This window comes from Ischnura elegans, chromosome 8 (assembly GCF_921293095.1).
Source record: "Ischnura elegans chromosome 8, ioIscEleg1.1, whole genome shotgun sequence".
NCBI lineage: Eukaryota > Metazoa > Arthropoda > Insecta > Odonata > Coenagrionidae > Ischnura > Ischnura elegans.
The window spans coordinates 47,653,577-47,667,641 of record NC_060253.1 but is presented as its reverse complement, the minus strand read 5'-3'; the positions used below and the strand labels follow the sequence as shown (position 1 = coordinate 47,667,641).

At 39.4% G+C, this 14,065-nt stretch overlaps 1 protein-coding gene across 1 annotated transcript in view; it reads left to right on the top strand.

Moving 5' to 3' along the window:
* Positions 1-13,256: 13,256 nt before the first annotated feature.
* Positions 13,257-14,065, top strand: part of LOC124163835 (chitooligosaccharidolytic beta-N-acetylglucosaminidase-like) — a 47,527-nt gene continuing 46,718 nt past the window's right edge. The window contains exon 1 of the mRNA XM_046540938.1: positions 13,257-13,333. The gene's annotated coding sequence lies outside the window, so the exon portion shown is untranslated. The remainder of the gene's footprint in view (positions 13,334-14,065) is intronic.

Below are 14,065 nucleotides of genomic sequence, written 5' to 3'. Positions count from 1 at the left end.
CCAGTTTTCGGTTCTTGTTCTATTAATAGCTAAATAGACAATTTCATAAGGCGATTTGTTTACCTGAATGTTAATCTTGCCCACGAAAGCAAATTTCATTAGATTGACTATCAATTTTTTTAATCGCCCAATAGACATCGTTGCTGAGCACCACAAAAAAGATCTACTCAAACCAGGAAATTTAGGCATAGAAGTAAGGATAACATTTATTATAAATTAAATTTGGAGTTAGCTTCTACATGGAAGGGAGGCATGGAAAATGACTGCAGCAGATAAATCAAGGATGGATGCTTTCGAAATATGGTGACACAAAAGAAATATTGAAATCAAATGGATCGACCGAGTGAGTAATGAGGAAGTCTAAAGTAAGGTAAGAGATAAGAAAGGCGCTCTGAAAACATGGTAAGAAGACGAAACAACCTTAATGAAGACAACCGTCGAGGGAAGAGGAGATAGCAAGAGCAGAAGATGAAGACCTCAAATAAAAAAACATTGAAATGGTTGGACGATAAATAGAATAAATACGTAGATGTGGATATATTATATTTGCTGATAGGAGAACAGAGCGGAGAGTGAGATCATTCAGGGGCGCAGCTAGGAATAAAGGCTAGGGGGGTTTCTGGCGCAGCTAATACTGGGGAGCCAGGGGGTTTGGCATACCCGCCAGGGTAATTGAGAGGTGCGGAGGCCCTCCGCCAAAAAAAATTAAAATAAATGGTTCAAAATGGTGTTTCACGGCCTTCTGAGGGATATTTTATTAATCCTCTCACTAATCATATTAATATTATCATAATATATCATATCATAATAATATTAATACAATTAAATAAAATATATTTAACTTAAAAATTTCCGTGAGCTATATGGGGGGGGGATTTATCCCCCAAACCCTCCCCCCCCCCTGTCTGCGCCACTGAGATCATTACTTACCGCTGTGCCTTGATGGTATGCAATAACTTTCAGCGATAATGCGTCTGAGGTCTTACGATCGTACACAAGTAGCAGTTAGATATTCATCTATGACTTTCAGTCATTTTTCTATAATCTTGAGAAACAAAATAATCATTGGAGAATCACCTTAGAGACGACCATATTTTCAATTATTCCAAAAATTACGCGGGGATATCCGCACACCCCGCCCCTTTTAATTCACCACCAGTGCCACCACCTCCAGTGCCAGTGTCTCTCTCCGAAATGACGGCGGGCGCGCGATGACTGCGCCCTGGTGGCGATGGGCGGCACCGGCAGGAAGGTGTTATGGCTCAGCTTCGCGCCCACGGCAGCTGCACCGCCGAGTCCCCAGGAGGGCGCTCATTGCGCATTCAGCGCACGCAATCTCCACACGTTCCGCGCGATTCCAGCTCGCCACGCGCCTTCGCCAACGATACGACGCCGCCGCAGCGGGATAACACACTTGGAACATAACGGTGCTATGGGAGCACGTGTATCTACACCCACTCAGACCAGAGTCCTTTGGATTGGTGATAATGCAATATCAAGTATATTTGTACAGGGTCATCATAAAAGAATGGTGCGGTTTGGAGCATGGTCCGAATGAATGCAGAATAAAATATAGTTTATTTTTTATTTTTTTAATTTGTCGTCTCAATCATTTTTGTTGAACAAAATTTTAAAAAATTCAATGTGTGCCCCCTTAGTGGCTCGATAAAAGAGAAACCGGGCGTCGACATAAGCCTTCTCCCAACGAAAGGCGCCAAGGGGTCCACGGCTTAACGTCCCATCCGACGGACGTAGTGCTGCACGTGAAGTGCCCTTCTCAAGGCACTCCATTAGGGATCGGGAAGCCTATGAAAATTCTCTGACACCCTATTCCTACCATCATCCAAGGAATTACTGAAACCAAACAATCCTTTCATGATAATCCTGCATTTTGAGCATGACTCAGGATAGAGAATTCTAATTATTTTGGAGGAGTATACCACCTCATATAAATTTTAGGTTGTTCACTTGAATGGTATTAGCATTCTTGTAGTCGACCCCATATGCAGAAATTCTAAAATTCTTCCCGAGGATTGTTCTTTTCCTTGCAGATCAACCGTCAACGATGAAAAACATTGAACCAAAGACGACTGACTGTCCTGTGAGACCTATTTCATATCCTCAATGGAAAACTTCTTCCAAACATGCTTCTGTAACAAAAGGTTTTTTTTAAATTAAGCTGTCCATTGTCATCTGAAGACTCAATTAGTTTTATTTAGGGTAAATACTACTTTTTAGTGATACATATCAGATTGCTTATATGCTGATAAATTTTCTTTTTTGTAAGTTATTTGTTTAATTTTGAAGTCTTATGTTCATGTATAACGCTGAATTTTACATGTTATATTGTAAATGGCTAGGGTACCAAATGACGGTAATAAATTTCAATTTTTACCTCATAACATTCTTGATTTTAAGTTTTATTTTGTCATTTGTCTGGGAGATTTTATGTTGAAAAGAGTCGTATTAAATGTAATGAAGTTTAACATTTGTATCTCGCTAATCTCTAGAATTGAGATCAGCTAGAACCCATGTATTCTACCAATATATGCAGCCTAATTGCTGTTGCGTGATAGTTTCAACAAATAAGTTTAAAATATGTAGAGCTACCATTATCCACCATCGACTGATTCCACCTGATAGAATCACACAGAGTGTGCGGCAATAGTTTTTTTTTAAGCGTTTCAAAATACAGGGCAATAGTTTTTTTTAAGCGTTCCAAAATACAGGGCATTTTTCTACGTTCAATTCGTGATACGAGTGTATTTTATGATGTACGATGTATGAATTATAGGAACGTGAACTCTAGTCTGATGATGAAAAGGTTTTCAATTTCAATCTATTTGTTTATCTTTCACATAGTTGGCAGTAAAAGTCAAGTATTCATAAAATACCTGGCAAATATGAAAAATGGTGTTTTCTTTTGATATGCCTACAGCATAATGCAATACAGACTACTTTACTTTCATGAATCGTGCGATCTTCCAATGGCTTGATGTTTCCCAATCAAAATCAATTTGTAATCAATTTCTCAGGGCATGCACGAGCCATTTTCCAACGATAAATATAAATTTACCTTTTTTAGGCTGTGTAGTCTTTTTCCGGGCTTTGAAGGAAAGGCAGAAGTTTGTAATCGGCGCGCATAAGTAAACAGCTTCACATGAATTACCTTCTCGGCCATTCTATTCATAACCATCGGCATAATTTCCTGCGCATATTTCCCAGTTTATTTTGCATTTTGATATGAAAGCGGGCCTTATTGTAGACATGGCACCAATTCTTTATTCGCAATATTACTAAAAGTCTTAGGGTCTGACATGGAAATTAGTTTGTAGAGTATACGGAAACTAAATAATTAATAAATTTCGCACGACCCTAGCTTCACAGTCCGTTTTTATAATTAGAGTGCCCAATTCTAATTAATTGGCCCGTCAATGGTTTTGGTAGTGAAAATTAGTTTAAATCGTAAATATTCCAACTTATGTATGTGGAAAAACATAAGATAGTACCTATAGAAGTGGGAAACTTGCATTTCATAAATATATAGGATTTCAATATTTCCTCTTTCAGAATGTCAAGGGGCGTGCCTACCCGGCAGGATATCCACCCGCAGATGTTGTCTGACGTGACGCAACAAATAGTAATGACACAAAAAACGCGTCCGACGCAACCGAAGGTAACACTACGGGGTTCGGGAGAATGAGATACACCAACTTTGGTAGCAGTGCGTGCAGTCGTATGGACAGACAAACAGACATCCTCTTATAGAAGATACTTTAATAAACACTAAGGATGAAAGCAACCAATAGGTACAAATTTATATATACCTGGGTCATATAAATTTGCACCCGTGCGTGTCACAGCGCACAAAGTTACTTATTTCAAGCAGTGCTTAGTTATTGAAACGAAAATGTAACAAAAAATCTTGTATGCTCGTATTTACATTTCTTCACATGATATGATATTTACCACGTGTAATACTTAATGATGTAGAGCTATTAATAATGCATAAAAAAATAATTTTTGGTGAGACTAGCATTGCAATAGATTTAAGGATAGTTGCTTCCACACTGGTGTGTTAACCACTAATGCTACCTTAAGTTTTTTTATCTTAAAAAAGGCTTATATTTTGACTCCATTTTTGTCACTTAAGTTACATTCAAGAAATTTGGAGTATAAAGGTGTTATTTATTAAAAAATATGTGGACCCTCCTCCCCTCCCCAAATACAAAATTCCTTTCAAATCGAACCCCCAAAAAATGGTTCTGGATACGGCCTTGAAAAGTTTACGCTGCAATGGCTTCTTACGCTATGAGTTACGTCGCGTCGTGCATGTTGGCTAAAGAAATGACCCGCTGCCAAACATTGTGGAAGCGGCTGTTAAAAGTATAATCCCCGATCTCGTAAAAATATACAGCTAGTTGCTATTCGCGGGCACGCGATCAGTTGAAACCAGACTGAAATCAATCCAGGGCTTCAAACATCACGTATTTTACACTGAAAAATGGAAAAAAAATTAAGTTGAGGATTCAGCTTGCTTCGTTCATCGTAAAAAAATATCGCACTGCATAAAATTAGAACTTCTTCATCCCCTCAAATTTATAGGCACGACCCGGGTTTCATTGCATAGTCATTTACAGTTACACAATTAGGTCAAATTTGCGCGATCTACCATGCATTCAACTTGAAAGCAATTCTGGAGGATCTTCCCAAGATGCCAAGATGAGTAATTTCAAAGACGGCCATGACACACTCGGGTGCGGACACGCATAATAAGTGGGTGGCTAGGGGGATGTTAGAGATAGAGACTCAAATGGCAGTATCATCATCATCATCAACAGTCATCAATCTTAAGATTGGTTTAATAAATAATTGGTATGAATGGCGCGTGCGTGTTTCCCACGCGAATTTTTTTCCTTAGAGTAAATCCGCGAGGGACGTGAGCGTGAATGTGTATTTCTTAATTTTATTTATATTTTGCCAATTTTATTAGAATGAAAGGGTCACTTGCTTAAGCAAAGCTTCGAAAACCTGCAAGTATTTTGCACTTGTATGAGTTACTAATTCAAGATTAACAACATTTGTTACCGTAACAGACTAGTTCTATTGGAGAACAAAAGTTATTTGCAATGCTTAGTGATAGATTTGTCTCTACGAGGCAGCAAATGCGTATTTGTACCCAGAACAAATAAATTTCTTTCCATGTGAGTCATAGTGTGATTGGGACCCGAAATTCGTTCCCTTGGTAAATCTGCTGGCTGAGTGAGTGAGCTTGCACGTTTGTTTGCATAATTGTGTTTCCAGTTTAAATTACTACATTTCATTCTATTGGCATCCTTTCTAACTTCTCAAACCGCTTTATCCTTCCCCTTCCAGTTCCCTTTTTTTCATCCAGTGAAGAGTACTGCCTTGGGTAATTAGTTTTTTCGATCCCTAAGGTCTGTTTACACGATACATTGACACTTACGACTTAATGCCTATTTGTATGCACGATTTTCATGCAAAGGAACGTGCGAATGCATGAACCAAAGTAGAACAGGTTCTATTTTCAGTACATGAAATCGCAAGAGTTGGTGCATTTTCGTGTTCATTCATGCGTTCATACATTTAGACATTTACTCGTATGGGATAATGTACCTTGTAAACAGGCCTTATTGGTTTGGAGTTATAATTCCACTCAATTATACACCAGGCTGATCATTTAACAACTAAACAATTCTTCCGCTCATCACCTGCTAAATGCATATCATCCGTGGCCTAATTCTGCCGTTCTTCTCTTCCACCTGTCCTTCAACAATAATTTCATTATTCCATCGCGTCTTTTGATGCGGCCGATTAAATTATCCCGTGCATACGCAAGGTTTTCGAAAGATTTCTCTCCTAGTCTTCTTAGAACTTCCGCATTACTCACGATCACGATTTTTCCGTTTGATCTCCCTCATTGCTCCATTACACCACATTTAGAAAGCTTTCATCCTCGATTTCTCCGTTGCTATCAAAGGCCACGCCTAACTACCATAGACAAGCATGCTCCAGAGGTAAGTCCTAATAACTTGTGTTCTAACTTCAACTCTTATATTTTCGCATGTAAGAAAAGACCTTTTTTTGAGGAATCCGTTTGCTTGGATTATTTATTGAACTTAACCCATTAAAAGTCCAGACATCTCTAGATACGTCATACTTTAAAACTTCATTAATAATCTCTAATTTGTTTTTTATCCAATTTATTTACCAAATACGACAGAAGAAAGCTGCAATATAGTAAAATTGTGATTTAGATTATTTTATAAAATTTCAAAATGTTCCTGCGTATTGAATACATAATAATACTTTCTCAACATTATATTATTTCATTCATAAAAATTCATATTTTACTATTAAAAACTACTGATGAAGACTAGTGATAAATAATTAAGCAAAAACTTGCATTCAATTCAATGATGGCGTACATTTTTGACCCCTCAAGTGCCAAGATGTAACTTAAAATACATATAGGATTAAGTACTATGCAAATGCTAGAAATTTGTTTACATTTTTTACATTTTAAAACATTTTTCCTAGCATTAGATATGGTATCTAATCATGTTGTAAGCGACAAAAGTAAAATGTATTGAAAAAAATCTTCTGGGCATTAATGGGTTAATATGTCTTCCTTGCTCCGTCCATCGTTGATCACTTTGCTATCTAAGAATAGAACTTCTTCACCTCCTAAATATATGGTTTCCTGGTTTCAGACTGGTCATCACCACTTCCCTTCCACCGCAGACCAACTAATACTTCCGTCATCTTTGTCGTATGGTTACCGCATTCGGTTATGACCTTTAAATGAATTGGTAACAACCACTAAATTGTATTTCGTGCGGAATTCCAATAATATTTCTCTTCTTCCATTTATTTCACCTAATCCATTTTGTCCGGTGAAAAAGTTCCGTCTCCAAGTTCTTAAGCGTACCTCAAGTACATCGCGATCTCACATTTGAAGGTGCAGATAGGCTATCGGTTCCGCGTGAAAACTTTTCTGATTTATAGTTTCCTTTAGATTTTGCTTAAATAATGTTGGGAACATTTAGTTCATCGTAACTTTTTCGTGAATTTTTCAGTGATACCAGGTCACATTCGGAGATTTTATTTCCAGACACTCATTCAATGCTTCTTTTAATTGTTTTTGACACTAATTTGAAGGCCCTTCGAATATGACTTCATCTACGTATTCATCTCGTATTTGACAAAAGGGCAAAGAGACGTATTATACGAGGAACACTCCAAAACCAATGCATACAAATTTCCCGACAGCGCAATTGTCATTCTAGGCACTTCTAATTGTTAGAGTTCAAAGAAGCATTCTTCCCCCTTCCACTTGAATTTAGTTGAACGCGTTATTGCCCATGGTGTGGAAGTAGCAGTTCTTCAAGATGGCAGCTGCACTTGATGTCCGTCAAAATCAACGGGCTGTAATTGAGTGCCTTTGCTGTGAGAATGAGACGGTCGGAAACAATCAGAAGAGGTTAAAGAGGGTGCGTGGATATGATGCTATCGATCGCAGTACTGTAAGGCAGTGGGCACAACGAGTATCTGGTGAGAACGGGCACGCAAATATTGACGATCGTCAATGTAGCGGTAGACCCTATATTGCAAAAACACCTCTCATTGTTCAGCGCCTTAACACCTTCATTAGGGACGACGTATATGTGTTACTGTGAGACAAATTTCATCGATATTGGGAATTGGGGGAGGAAGTGTGTGCAGGAACTATTGAATTGAAACTATTGTACACTGAAAACTTTGGGAATGAAAAAAGTTTGTTCCTGATGGGTTCCGAGAATGTTTACGGATATCCACAAAAGCTCCCGAAAAACTGTGTGCAGCGAACTCTTGGCTCAGTACGAATATGGTAGTGATGACTTCCTTGCAAGAATTGTGACAGGAGATGAAACCTGGCAGTACCATTTTGAACCAGAAACTAAGCGTCAATCAATGATATGGCATCATAAGGACTCGTCAAGGAAACAGAAATTCAGGAGTGAACCCTCATTAGGAACAACTATGGGTTCCGTGTTTTGGGATTCGGAAGGAGTCCTCCTCGTGGACGTAATGGAGCGCGTTGAAACCATCAATTCCACCGCTGATGTGAAAACATTAAAGAAGCGACTGAGAAGTGTTCGACCGCATAGGCAAAAGGAGGATGTGTTGTTGTAGCACGACAACGCAAGGCCTCATGTCAGTCGTCAAACCTCAGATGAGATTTGGAAACTTGGATAGATGGTACTACAACACCCACCTTACAGTCCTGAACTGGCACCCCATGATTACCATCTCTTTCGTCCGCTCAAGGACGATCTTTGTGGAACAAGATTTGACAACAATGATGACCTAGTGACAGCCGCGAAACAGTGGCTAAAACTTGTTGGGTCAGAGTTTTACCGAACAGGAATACACCCTTAGTTCCAAGGTGGCGTAAGGCTATTGAAAAGGAGGAAGATTATGTTGAAAATCGACATGGTGTTCCCAAAGAATGGGTTAATACACTGCAAACATTTAAATTGCCTAGAATAAGAGTTGCGGTATCCAGGAATTTGTGTGCATTACTTATGGAGTTACTCTCGTATGTATCATCAATAAAAATGTTCTGCTACACCTCTGATCTAAGTCGAAGGAGTAATACCAGTGATATCCTGTTTTTTGAAGGTTCATATTTGGTACGGCGATGTTGTTTTTGGGAGCTTGAAATTTAACTCTAAGGCCGGGAACACGCTCCGCATTTGTTTTTTTTGTGATTTCGTCTCATCAAAAGCAGACGCACTCAACACCAATATCACTTTTAAGAGATGGGAAACTCCAAGTAAACTACAACAAGAGAAGAGATGTCATTCTTATGACAACTTCTCACGTGGATAAGTAAAAGCTGCCAGCCGATAGTAAGGAACCACTTCAAGGGGCAGAGCGCAAGATGCGCCATATCATTAAGAGTAAGAACGGCGATCTCCTGACTGAAAATGAAGACAAATTGAAGATAAAGAAGGAGTTCGAGTACCTGGGAGAATTCTTCTGATTTCCTCTCATCAAAATCAGACGCACTAACACCAATGTCACTTTGAAGAGAAAAGTAATTCTACGGAAGAAAAATCCAACAAGAGAAGATATGATATTTACAAAAATCTTATTATAGCCCGGTCAAAATAGACATTGACCCTTGCATAAATTGCCAACAAGCTGAAAATTTGCATGAACCTCAAGGATACCACTCTAATGAAATCCTGAAAAGTCCCCAACGATCCCGTGTGTGCAAAAAATTTTATTCAAGGACAAAGGTCACAAAAATGAGTTTTTTGCATTTTTTGGCCAAACGGTTAGTTTTATGATAAAAATTTCTCAGATCAAAATTGTAGATTAGAAAATTATCTACAATATTGTTATTTCTATTTTTCTCCAAGATTTACCGTTTCTGAGAAAAAGCCTTTCGAATGTAGGCTGGAGCTGTACTCTCCGTAATATGTTTGACTATATTGTTGCGTTCTCCGAACATTATTGGAACATTATTCATTATTATTTAAAAGGTTTTTTCTCAGAAACGATAAATCTTAGAGAAAAAATAGAAATGACAATTTTGTAGATAATTTTCTGATCTACAATTTTGATCTGAGCAATTTTTATCATAAAACTAACCGTTAGGCCAAAAAATGCAAAAAACTCATTTTTGTGACCTTTGACCTTAAATAAAATTTTTTGCACACACGGGATCGATGGGGACTTTTCAGGATTTCATAAGAGTGGTATCCTTGAGGTTCATGAGAATTTTCAGCTTGTTGGCAATTTTTGCAAGGGTACCCCTATTTTTTGGGCTAATAGGGTGGTTTCCTATTATTTTTTTATCGCTTTAATCGAAAGATTATTACTCCTGGAGTACGTATTTCACGCTTTTAGATTTTTAAATGACAACATCTATTTTTCGCGATCAAATGAAAAGTGAAAATGTTCAAGCGCGCGAAAACGCGACGCTTAAGTATGAATGCCGGGAAATATCTCCGTACGTCGTATTTCTGGTTCCCCCTCCCGCCCGGTGAGGTGACCTTGAGGCGAGGCTTAGCGCTGACACGTCGCAGGATGCTAGCGGATAGCTGAGTACCTTGCTGGATGGTAGCGCTTGGCTTAAAAAAGGTTTATTAATACCTTATCAAACGAAGAAAACTTTCCGACCTTAGCCAGTTTTAATAGGTGATTATTAAGACATGTTTCCCTGAGCTCTGCGCCTCATGCATGCATTGGTAACCTCAGACGATGTATAACTCCTATCTTCTCGTATAGAAACTAGGTCCCTGTGACGTCACGTGGAGTGGCCTCGCATGGGCGCCAATCTGGCCGTTTTCAAATGAGGATAAAAATGGACCATTGCCATTCGTCTAAACCGGTATTTCTAAATCGAAATAATTTGTATATTATGAATACAGTAATGGTGGGTAACGAATCGCAATCAATGCCTTTCGTTTTCTTTGATGAAGGAAACTACCCTATTTGACCGGGCTATTAGCCTGATGCCTTGTATATCTAAGACTGTTGCGCATGAAGCACCGTCGCTTTAGGGATTTACTCCGTGAAGAAATACAAAAAGAAAAATTAATTGTGTGAAATGAGTGCTTGTCAGGGTTGCATAATGTAATTAATCGCCCCGCCTATAAAACGAATTAAAGCGTGCATATCATTACTCAATATATATGTTTTTCTCGAAAAGTATGTTTTTCAACATGCGATACCGCTCGGGTCAGTGCACTTATTGTTAGGACACAAGTCGTTCTCATCTAAAAAGCAAGTGCTCAAACGGAATTACGACTAGCATTTAATTAAGACCTTCACTACTAGGGGGGAAAACGAATTCCCATACCTATCCGTTAGGCAAAATATCTCTTTTAATTTATCGTTTCTGTCGGACCTGGAATTATAGTGGGGTTCTGAAATGATGTTATCCGTGCAGTTCTTAAAGATATCCATTCTCAATTGCTCAAGCTATCTAAGCCAAGCGCGCAGCCTCCGAGTCCCTAGCTGCCCTCAGCCTATTTCGCTTAATATCTGCATACCCAACCAATTAGAGTATACAAGAGGCTCCTTGTGAACTAGATTAAGTCATTCGGGAAGATGTATTTAGTGAGCAACAAGATATGTTGAGAGCCAGAGAAGGCCCGCATACATGTTCGCCGTTTGAGTCGTCTGCGGTGGTACCCCGCCCCCTGTGCTGGCCCCAGGGCCATTGGTGGCCTCAATGGGCCACGGCAGCCAAGCCCCGATAAATCAGTCCCATCGATCATCGAAGGAATGGAGGTGGTTTTAAGACCCGCCGGCACACGGAAGGTTAAAATATCCAACTGTGATTCGCAATGAAGCGATCTCCACGAAGTATCTTCCTTATCTAATAATTGAATTTCTGTTCGGTAATCCGAAGATAGGTTCGATGCAGCTCTTCGCTCAATTTTCCTCCAGCAACTTCTTATTCATGTATACATACTCTTTTGCATCCTTAATACTTTGACCTACATAACTCACTCGCCGTCTTCCTTCGCTTTTCTTCCTATCCACTTGTCCTTCTACGATTGTCTTCATAAGGCCATCGTGCCTCATGATGCGGCCGATTAAGTTGTCTCGTCTTTTTTCATCATGAGAGACTTCACTGTTCCAAACACTTCCTCGTTAATTACACGGTCGATCCACTTTATCCTCATCATTCCCCTTTAGCACCACATTTGCTACCACTTTCGACTTCTGTGACGGTGCCTCCGTCCATGCCTCGCTCACATGTAGAAATATACTTACTTAAAATGTACAGTGTAATGAATTTTTCTTACCTCCATGCTATTATTCTGTAAGTAGCTGCTTATTTCCGTAGATTAGCTCTTCGGCTGTCCAATTTTCATATCAAATACACCCACGGTGGGCTAATAAGAGCCCAGTGAGTAAGGGCACTAGGTGCCTGACCAAAGGGTCCTGGGTTCGAATCCCGACGGACATCCTTTTAAAATTATTGAAGGGCGAAATGAATCAGGGAAAGAAACTTGCTCCAATGCGTGAAAATCTGATATCCACAAACTCTTTCTTCAGTCAATAAGACCTCTATCCTCACCCACCCTTACCAAACCTCAAGTCTAACTAGGTAGCAGTGAAAACACGAATGATTTCAAAGCGCGAAAACATCACCAAAATGTAAAAATATAACGCAAAACAATTTCAATTTGTGCAAAAAACCGACGAAAAAACCAATCCCCCTTCCAATTGAATTATGTCCAATCGCGACGAATTCACAGTACTCGAGTAAATTTCATTCCTTGTAACGGAAACAAACCATCCTGTGGTAACATAGCAAATGTTTATTGAGGGTGAAGTATGATGCCAATAGAGGTTTTCAAATAGAAAGAAATTGTTATACTTGAAACTCACTCACCAGTAACTGATTATAGCCACAAAAATATTTACCATTTAACTGGAAATCTGCTATTGTCGATTTCAAGGAAAAACTGAGTTTTTTTAAAAGATATTTTCAGAAAATTACGAATATTTAAAAGAAGACAGTCAAAATTTCGCTTCACAAATATGTCGACATTACTGGGGTAACAATGCGGACGAGAACCCAAAATATCAGGGCCTCTAATACCCAAACTCTCAATTCGTAAAACCAATTCGGTAGACGGAAGGAAAAGATAACGACGAAGCGACGAGAAAATATCTTGCTCATTTAGCTATTTTCTCTCTAGTTTGAAATCCTATAACTCGTAAGTTGCCGCCCACTTTTTACGAGTCACTGACGTCATAAGAGTTGCGGTTCATTCACGCGTTCAGGAAGAAGCTTTCTTTAAGGAAAGAACTCACTCGCAAGATTGACTACTACCACAAACCACGAAAGGTCCGCGAGTTAACGCGAGGGGTAGCTGAGAAGCGGTAATCCGCCCGGCATAAGTTGGTGACGTCGTCAAGTAATCTGTGACCACCGTCGACTTTTCGTCGCGGATAGCTCGAGAAGTAGGCGATGGATCGAGGAACGGAAAAATGCAGATCTCTTCATTATTCGGACTATAACACAATAAAAAAAATGTTGAACGAGCTCAGCCGAAGTAGCTTCCAGACGCAGGGAGGGCGGGGCAAGCGGGGGAGGGGAGGGGATTATTCCGATTCTGAGGGTGTTCCCCTTCCCCGCATTCACATACGGAAGAGAGGGAAGGAGCAGGAGTATAAAAGGGCGATCGAATGGGAGGCGGAGAGGCAGAACTACCCAACCCAACACGCGGGGAAAGAGAGGGAAGGAGGAAAACAGCTTCCTCCCTCGCGGACAGCGGCAACAGCCTTCACCAATTGGGTGAGTGTTTTCACCATTTCAACTTTCCGATTAACATGCCTCAAATTCACTCCCACGCTACGTGACAATTTCACCACAAATATAAATTGCATTCCTTTCCTTATGGTGGAGTTATTTTCAGATTAAAAGGGCTGATGAAGGCGTTGCATGCAGCATTTTTTACACTAAAATTATGTTCATAATCACCGTTGTTCATAATTACGTTCCGTTTACCTTCGCCTATGATTTACATTGTCTCTTGACGACCATGACTATTGTTTACATTTTTTAACGTCTTTCGCATACATTTTTGAACCACTATTTTCATAATCACCGTTGTTCATAATTAGGTTCCGTTTACTTTCGCCTCTGATTTAAATTGCCTCTTGACGACCATGACTATTGTTTACATTTTTTCACGTCTCTCGTATACAATTTTTGAACCGCTATTTTCATGCTGTGAAAGTAGCAGTTACAATTATTTACAAAATAATATATCATAACATCAGAAATAAACAAGTGAATGCGTCTTCTCCTATTTAAATCATCAAACCGACGTCAAAGTCTCTTCGAATTCACAAAGCTACCGAGGAGTTCGGAGCATAAAGGTATCCAAAGGGTATTTGGAGTATTCAAGACTAAATCCAAGGTAAACAGGCATCAATTGCAATCTCGAGCCCACCTGAGAGTCAAGGATCGTCTCATTTCATCAAATTTACAGAATAATAATGGTGCCGTCCAATCATACCAATT